Source organism: Kryptolebias marmoratus, linkage group LG3 (assembly GCF_001649575.2).
Source record: "Kryptolebias marmoratus isolate JLee-2015 linkage group LG3, ASM164957v2, whole genome shotgun sequence".
Classification (NCBI taxonomy): Eukaryota; Metazoa; Chordata; class Actinopteri; order Cyprinodontiformes; family Rivulidae; genus Kryptolebias; species Kryptolebias marmoratus.
In genome coordinates, this window is record NC_051432.1 from 6,393,652 (window position 1) to 6,402,424 (window position 8,773).

An 8,773-nucleotide genomic window follows, 5' to 3' on the forward strand; every position below is an offset into this window, starting at 1 on the left:
TAACATGAGTTAGGCGATCGGCGAGCTTGTTTACACAAGTTAAAACGTGGCTGTAGTTTCTCGCCGGGCTGCGGCTGTCGGGGGTCCAGAATCGACAGTTCTGACGTCGTCATCAGAACCCCTGCGAAGCGACAAATATTTGTGTTTTTGTCGCCGACAGCGGCAGCCCGGTGAGATCCCGGCTTCAGGAGACGTAGAGAAAAACTTGCTCTTATAATTCAGAGTTTAATGCACAAGTTGGTTCTTTTTTTTTTTTTAAACAAGAGTTATCAGTATTAATAGCTGAAATAAATGTGTATTCATGTAATCACAACTCTTTAGGTGTTCTCAGTCTAGTTATCAACACGTTGCAGTTCTTTTCTCAGAGCAATAGTCTGTTTATCTGATGGACTCGTTTTCATGTTAGACGCAGTTTATGCCAAAGGGGGAAACTTTTCACCAGTCTTACAGTTTATATTTTTTTTTTTTATGTATTTCACAAGGTTTTTTTTTTTAATCTGTAGTTGGGTTTTGTTGTGCACATATAAAATTTGATTATTACCGATATCCATTGTTACAATCAAATTCCCTTTGTTGACAACCAAATTACCTGTGTAGTTTTCCTCTTGTCACTGTTCGGTGAGGTTTAAGGGAGGATGCATTGTCAAAAGTTGTGAACGTCACATTCTGGCTAAGGAGTATTTTTTATTTAAAAAAATAATAAAAAAAAAACTTTCTCTTACTCGAGCCCCTTTTATTTTTTTCTTCATGTGGACGAGCTGTCATGCAAAACATTTCCAGCTTTATTGCTTATTTTACTCTGAATAGCACCATGTCTGATGTGTGTATATATATATATATATATATATATATATATATGTGTGTGTGTACAGCATTCAGTAATAACAGGCAACGTTAATGTCTGACAACAACTTTTCCACCATAAACAGCATTTGGGTGTGGATGGGAGCTGCAAACTGCAGAAACTCCTTTTAAAACCATCCAGAGGAGTGTGGACAGAGCCGGAGCCCCAAACTCCAGCTGTGGAAAACTTGTCATATCAACAAAATGTTCCACTGTGAGTGTTAGAATTTTCTGGTAGCTATAATTATGTGTTTACATCATTATACAGGAGAAAGTGCAGGTTAAAAAAAGCTTTCAGCTTTGAAGGAAAAAAAAAATAGTGCTCAAATTCAGTGAAACTTCAGGTGTGCACAACCTCCACCCCTGGGTGGTCTGAGAGAAAACATGAAGTCCTGCGAGAGACAAAAGTACCTGTCACTGGTACCAATTAACAGTTTTAAGATTTGGTTATTCTTGATCCTTTGATTGCTGGTCTGCGGTGAAAAACAAGCCACTGGTCACAAACAACAATGTTTTTATTTGATGTGAATGAATTCAACACTTTTTGAATCATCTAGTTGTAATTTACAGACAGAAACTGAGCAACAATAACTGAAACAGGTGACCTCTCAAGCCTCGGCTACTCTGAATATTTATTTATGCTAGTTTTGGGAGGCTTATTAAAGAGATTTTTTTTAACATCTAGATTGGAAGAAGACTTTTCAGCACAAGTGCTGAAACACCTCCGCCACGCCAGCAGGTGGCGACAACTTCCACATCAACAACATCAACATACAAACGAATCTCAGCACAAGATTTTCCCAAAAACAATTGTAACTTCTGGTTGTTTTTTTGTTGTGTTCCTTTTCCTATCAGCAGTTAATCATTTCAACACACATTCAAAGTTTACTGGAAGCAGGATCAGGATAAAGAAGAAAGGAAAAAAGCTATTGTTGTTTTGGTTTCTAGCACACAAAGTGATAACAGACCGCTTCACCAGTGTTTCACATTTCAGATCTGCATGAATACACCAAAACAGTTCTTAAAAATCTCCATTTTTAAGTGTTTTTTTTTTAAACTCTTCGTGTGTGAGGATGGGAGGTGCAAACACATCAAATCTCTGGTTTTAAAGCATCCAAAGAAGCTGGGGCTGAAGACAAACGATAAAAACGACTGTTGTTTTGGTTTCTAGGGCACAAAGCATTCGTGGGCATGTGTGAAGAAGACTGTTTTGGTACATTTTTCAATACACCAGAAACAGTTTTTCAAAATCTTACGTTTGAAAAGCTTTTAAATCAAAATCTTTGATTTTTCTCACCAAAAATGCCATTTGTATGTGGTGAGAGGTGCAGCAAAAGCTAGTTTTTAAATACATCCAACATAGTGTGTGTGCGTGTGTGTGTAGAGGGTATGAAGGTGGGAGACAGCAGGAGGTTTAACAGGCTGTGATGTAGAACTGGACACCCTGGAAACAGTGGCTGGATCGGAGAACGTTGTCCAGGCTTCAGTCCGTCATTAATAATGCTGCTCACCCCTTCACAGTGTTGTTGGACAGAAAAGCACTTTTAGCTCCAGGCTGATCAGCATAAAGTGCTCCACTGAACCCCACAGGAAGTACCCCCTTCCCACCGACTCTACAACTCGTCACCCACCACCATTATTCACTGTCTCTCTAATTAATGTTAGTGCTCATCTCACTCTTGTACACGACTTACTTTATTTTTATTATTTTGTCATTTAAATGTCTCATTTAAAAATATATATTATTAGTTTGAACTTGTCTGCTGCTCTTTGTTTTTTGTGATTACATGTGCAGCTGCAACACAACCAATTTGCCTTTGGGATAAATAAAGTTATTCTGATTCTAAAATCCCTTTTTTCTTCAGTTGAGCTGTGTCAAGACTGTGATAGATTGAGAACCTCTTTGAGGCTGTGACCCTTTCCCTTTTTTATTTTTTTCCCCATTGCACCTAAGAGCAACAAAGGTCCAAATAATAAGGAGAAATCAATTATTAGCTTTGTGATGCCTTTGTTGGCATTTTCATCACCCAGCTGTTCTTGCTTGACAGTTTGTTCCCAGAGCTTTGGAGACACTGCAAGCCGTCCACATGGGAGGAAGAGGAGGAGGATGAGGGAAAGAGGAAGAGGCTGAACTACAGAGATACGAGCCGGGGGATTAATTTGGAGGTGTGCCTCTGCTTTCAGGAGCTCTGATGAAATCAACACATTTACATATCTGTAATCACACAGAACACGTAAAAAACAACAAATAGTGAGGTCTAATCCCTCATTTTCCAGCGTGAGATTCAAACGTATCAGAGACTAATTTGCAGTTCAAACATTTTCATCAAAAAACACATGAATTCGTATAAAACATATTAAAACATATCTTTATAAAAAAAAAGTACATTAGCAATCTTAGCTTTGCTGCTGTATTTTACTCATGATGGATGGATGGATGGATGGATGGATGGATGGATGGATGGATGGATGGATAAAATAAACAGTTGAATAAATGCTGCATCAGAGGAGGCAGCATTAATCACAGCCAACAAGAAACTCCATAAATACCTGACCCTGTTTTTTTTTTAATGTTGCCATCATTTTATTGTTACTTGTAAATCCTCCGACATGTGAACGGAAATTGTCCTCATTTGTGCAGCGCAGCGACACATTTTAACCAAAGTGTCAGACACTAAACCCCACAATCAAGACGAGACCTCAGCCATTTAAACCCAGTGACAAAGATGCTACTGAAGTGTGCTTTTTCATTTAGTAAAATTATTGTGTCTATGTATAAAAAGAAGTAAACTCCTTCATGAATGTGTCATTGATTTTAACCGTCCTGCCCCCCCAGCAGCTGAACAGCAGCTGAAAGCGGTGATGCTTTCGGTGTTTTTATGATGAGATCCTGAACCGGGTTGATGATGTGTGAAATTACCCCCACAGCTCTGCGGTGGAGCAAATTCTCTGTCATTGGCCTCACCATGGGTGAGTGCAACTATAGAAAGGAGCTGGAGCTTTAAAATGTTCCTGTTGTGTTTTATTGATTTCTGATTTTTATTTCAGGTGACAACATAGCTGGTATGTTCAGTCACTTGCTATGTTTCAGTAAATACACGGCTCCCGCGTTCTGATCATCAGCATCCGTGTGGAGACTTTCACAATCCAGGTGGATGCTGTTCTTCTACAGATTTACCTGTTTCTACACACAGCGCTGTTTTCAAGGATGTATTTCGCAGTCCCAAAGACTCAGAGTTACCTGCTGAACACCAAAACCTGCTGTCCTCCTTCCAATATGATAAATAAATATAATAATTAAATTAAAGGCCAATAACTGCTTAAAGAAATGCACATGACACACTGCCTTTCGTGCTGGAGTTTTAGACTAAGATCATCTTTTGGTGAGAAATAGTGAAGTTTAGACATTTTGGTTGTACCTTAAAAATGACATTATTAAATTATGTTCTTGTGCGATAAAGCAACTTTTTGCATGATCTTATATCAGGGGTCGGGAACCTATGGCTCGCGAGCCAGGTGTGGCTCTTTTGATGATTGCATCTGGCTCGCAGATTTCGGCTTTTCAGATAAAGCATAAAATTTTATCACTTGTTTTAATCCATCCATCGATTTTCCACTGCTTCAGGGTTGCAGTTGGCTGCAGGAGCAATTGTCCATTATTTTAATTGGCTGATAATAGCCCACATTGGCCGTTGTTGGGTAAACAGGTAAACGCCCCCTTTTGAATCAGTCTGAGCGGTCATTAGCTCAAAGCTAACCCTTCGACGAAGATGGCGAAAAGAAAAAAAGATGATGAGTATCGTACATTTCAGGACGAATGGACTGAAGAATTCGCCTTTGTGGAGAGAGCAGGTTCTGCGGTGTGCCTAATTTGCAATGACAAAATTGCATCGATGAAACGGTCGAATGTGAAGCGGCACTTTGACACACGACATGCTACCTTTGCATCAAAATACCCTGCGGGAGACAGCCGAAAGAAAGCGTGCCAAGAGCTACTGAGCAGGGTGCAAGCTACCCAGCAGCATCTCCGCGTATGGACCCGGCAAGGTGACTATAATTCCGCTAGTTTTGCTGGATCTTTAGCAATAGTGAGGAACGGAAAACCATTCACAGATGGCGAGTATGCTAAAACGTTCATGCTGGATGTAGCCAATGAACTTTTTGATGATCTTCCGAACAAAGACAAGATAATCAAACGGATACAAGACATGCCTCTGTCGGCAAGAACTGTTCATGATCGTACCGTCATGATGGCAACCCAAGTGGAGGAAATGCAAGTGAAGGACATAAATGCAGCGCCGTTCTTTTCCCTGGCTTTGGATGAGTCAACAGACGTAAGTCATTTGTCGCAGTTCAGTGTGATTGCAAGATATGCTGCTGGTGACACACTGCGCGAAGAAAGTCTTGCTGTTCTGCCAATAAAAGGGTCCACAAGAGGTGAAGATTTATTCAAGTCTTTCATGGAGTTTGCTCGTGAAAAAAATCTACCAATGGATAAACTTCTCTCAGTGTGTACTGATGGTGCTCCGTGTATGGTGGGAAAAAACAAAGGATTTGTGGCGCTTCTCCGTGAACATGAAAGTAGACCCATCCTAAGTTTCCATTGCATTCTACACCAGGAGGCACTTTGTGCTCAGATGTGTGACGGGCAGCTTGGCGAAGTGATGTCGCTGGTCGTTCGTGTGATCAACTTTATTGTTGCCCGAGCCTTAAATGATCGCCAGTTTAAAACACTGCTGGATGAAGTTGGAAATAACTATCATGGTCTGCTTCTGCACAGCAATGTGCGTTGGTTGTCAAGAGGGAAGGTGCTCAGCCGTTTTGCGGCTTGCCTGAACGAAATCCGGACTTTCCTTGAAATGAAAGGCATTGAGCATCCTGAGCTAGCCGAAACTGAGTGGCTCCTCAAGTTTTACTATCTCGTGGATATGACTGAACATCTGAACCAGCTCAACGTGAAAATGCAAGGCATTGGAAATACAGTGTTATCCCTTCAACACGCCGTGTTTGCTTTTGAAAACAAGCTGGAGCTCTTTATCATGGATCTTGAAACAGGTCGTTTACTACATTTTGAAAAAGTGAGACAATTTAAAGATGCATGCACAGCAAGTGAGCCCACTAAAAACTTTGATCTCAAACAGCTAGCTGGCTTCACATCCAGTCTCCTACAGTCGTTCAAAGCACGCTTTGGAGAATTTCGTGAGCACACTCGTCTTTTTAAGTTCATCACCCATCCAAACGAGTGTTCACTGAACGCAGACGACCTGAGTTACATTCCTGCCGTCTCCGTCAGAGATTTTGAAGCAGAAGTGGCTGACCTGAAGGCCTCAGACATGTGGGTGAATAAGTTCAAGTCACTGAATGAAGATTTGGAAAGAATCGCACGACAGAAAGCGGAGTTGGCGAGCAAGCACATGTGGACAGAAATGAAAAAACTTCAACCCGAAGACCAGCTGATTATCCAAACTTGGAACGCGCTTCCTGTCACATACGACACACTGAAGCGTGTGAGTATTGCTGTATTGACCATGTTTGGATCCACATATTCATGTGAGCAGTCATTTTCACATCTTAAAAACATCAAGTCCAACCTACGATCACGTTTAACGGATGAAAGCCTCAATGCCTGCATGAAGCTTAACCTCACCAAGTACCAACCAGACTACAAAGCCATCAGCAAATCCATGCAGCACCAGAAGTCGCATTAATGGTGAGTATTATAACAACATTATTTAAAAGAATAAATTCAGAGGCTTATTATTCTCACATTTAGTTGAATTCGGTCTTAAAATATATATGGCTCTCACTGAAATAAATTTCCAAATAATTTTCTTTCATGGCTCTCTGAGTCAAAAAGGTTCCCGACCCCTGTCTTATATGATCTGTTTCTGCTTGGGGAATGTGCACACCCAATTTTAGCTCAGTATCTGCAAAATTCACTGAGTTATCGCCATTTTTGTGTAGGCTAAGGTGAATTAGTTGTGGTGGTCATCTTGAGTTGGGTTGACTCATAAAGCTAATCAGCTGTAGATGTACAGTCTGTCTAAAAATAAGCAAATAATTTCAGAATAATGTTCCTTAATGGAAAATTGGAAATACTTTGGATATCCCATCATCTACACAGTTCACTGAGCCATTCACAAATGCTGCTTAAAGCTCTATCATGCAAAGAAGAAGCCATATCTGAACACCATCAAGAAACAGTGTTAGGGTTTGGGTTTATCTTGTGTTTTTGTGTTCAGATTCATTCTTTTCTTGTCTTCATGTTTTGCCTTGTCTCTGTGCCTCAGCCACCATTCACTTATCCTCAGTCAGCTCTTGTTTACCTGCCACGCCCATCTCCACCTGCTCTCATGATTTTCACTCACCTGTGCCCACTTCCCCTAATTGCCCTCTGCTGTTTAATACTCGGTCATCTCCTCCATTCACTTGCTGGCTCATTGTTCTGTTAGTGTTTGCACGGTCGTGTCTTGTTTGTCTTGTCCCTACCTTGTTTCTGGATTTTGTCATGTTTAGTTTTTGCTGCCACGTCAGCTTTTGTTTTGATCATCTTTTATTTTAATAAATTAGTTTCTTTTTTGAATGATGAGTCTGCGCTCTGGGTTCGCCTCCTTTTCCCCACACCATGACAAACAGCCATCTTATTTGGGCTTTATTTAACCCTCCTGAAGCCTTCAAAAGAGAGAGAAAGAGAGAGAGAGAGAGAGAGAGAGAGAGAGAGAGAGAGAGAGAGAGAGAGAGAGAGACAAGGAGAGGTAGAGAAGGTCAATTTGCACTGAAGGCCACAGGAGGATTAAAATCAACTGAGGCAAAGTGGAAAACTGTTCTGTGGTCAGACAAATTGAAATTTGAAAATCTTTTAGAAACCACAGATGCCACGTCCTCCATACTAAAGAGGAAAGGAACTATTCGGCCTGGCAGGACCACACAGTTCAAAAGTCTGCCTCTCTGATGTTATGGGGGTGCATTAGGGCCTCTGGAATGGGCAGCTTTCACATCTGGAAAGCAGGGGTGGAAATTAGCACCCGCCACCCGCCAAATGCGGGTAAATATTTGAAGTGGCGGGTAAATTTGATTAACACACACGCCACTGTGGCGGGTTGGCAATTTTAACTGAAAAGGTGTTATTTGTCATCTTGACATATAGGGGGCAGTAATGTGTTTGAGTTGCTGCTGTTACGTCAAGCCGCGTTCCCCCATCAGATACAGAGCTGCAATGACTTATATGGATAGACATGACACGCCGCTTTAAAGGCTCGGGCCGAGATGCGGCGAAAGCAGCGCCATCTTGCTACAGTATACTTAAAGGCTAAGGGCTATATAAACAATGCTGAGGACTAACGAAATAAATTTTTTAGTGGGTAAGATGAGCCCAATAGTGCATGTACTTTATCAAACAATGTCACAAATACTCAGTTATTGTAATTTAAATAATAGCAACCATGAATTTAACAGAAACGCAAATTCTGAACTATTTATTTACAATCACAACTGCATTCAAATCAGCAATGGTATAAGTAATACAGAAAAAAATGGGATAAATGTATAATTTGTCTTACAGACTATACACCAGATGAAAAAATAAATAAATGATAAAAAAAAGAATAAAAATTTTCATTAAAGAAAATAATTAAAAGTCACAAACTTCAGATATGAGAAAGAATAATTACTGTCATGTAATAACTACAAAGAAAACTTGTTCAGATTGTTGCATGATTGTATTTCCAAAGTGGAAAATCTCAATAAAAATATTTTGGTAAAAAAAAGTCACAAGTACAGATATCAGGCAAATGCATTAGTGTATTTTAAGAACAATAAATGTAAACACCAAATTTAAAATAGCCTGATCATAATACATTGTCAGAAAGCAGTTAGTGGCCTTTGAAAAGTATAACCTTGGTCAGTTTTTGTTGTACAGACTCTTTTTTTT